An 824-nucleotide genomic window follows, 5' to 3' on the forward strand; every position below is an offset into this window, starting at 1 on the left:
ATATGTACTGCTTCGAAAATATTCTAAGTGTCACTGGTTACTGATTTGTACTGCTCAAAAATATTCTAAGTGTCGCTGGTTACTGATTTGTACTGCTCCAAAAATATTCTAAGTGTCGCTGGTTACTGATTTGTACTGCTCCAAAAATATTCTAAGTGTCGTGGTTACTGATTTGTACTGCTTCAAAAATATTCTAAGTGTCGCTGGTTACTGATTTGTACTGCTTCAAAAATATTCTAAGTGTCAGTGGTTACTGATTTGTACTGCTTCAAAAATATTCTAAGTGTCGCTGGTTACTGATTTGTACTGCTTCAAAAATATTCTAAGTGTCAGTGGTTACTGATTTGTACTGCTTCAAAAATATTCTAAGTGTCGCTGGTTACTGATTTGTACTGCTTCAAAAATATTCTAAGTGTCGCTGGTTACTGATTTGTACTGCTTCAAAAATATTCTAAGTGTCGCTGGTTACTGATTTGTACTGCTTCAAAAATATTCTAAGTGTCGCTGGTTACTGATTTGTACTGCTCCAAAAATATTCTAAGTGTCGCTGGTTACTGATTTGTACTGCTTCAAAAATATTCTAAGTGTCGTGGTTACTGATTTGTACTGCTTCAAAAATATTCTAAGTGTCAGTGGTTACTGATTTGTACTGCTTCAAAAATATTCTAAGTGTCGCTGGTTACTGATTTGTACTGCTTCAAAAATATTCTAAGTGTCAGTGGTTACTGATTTGTACTGCTTCAAAAATATTCTAAGTGTCGCTGGTTACTGATTTGTACTGCTTCAAAAATATTCTAAGTGTCGTGGTTACTGATTTGTACTGC

This window comes from Hemiscyllium ocellatum (genome assembly GCF_020745735.1).
Source record: "Hemiscyllium ocellatum isolate sHemOce1 chromosome 15 unlocalized genomic scaffold, sHemOce1.pat.X.cur. SUPER_15_unloc_13, whole genome shotgun sequence".
Classification (NCBI taxonomy): domain Eukaryota; kingdom Metazoa; phylum Chordata; class Chondrichthyes; order Orectolobiformes; family Hemiscylliidae; genus Hemiscyllium; species Hemiscyllium ocellatum.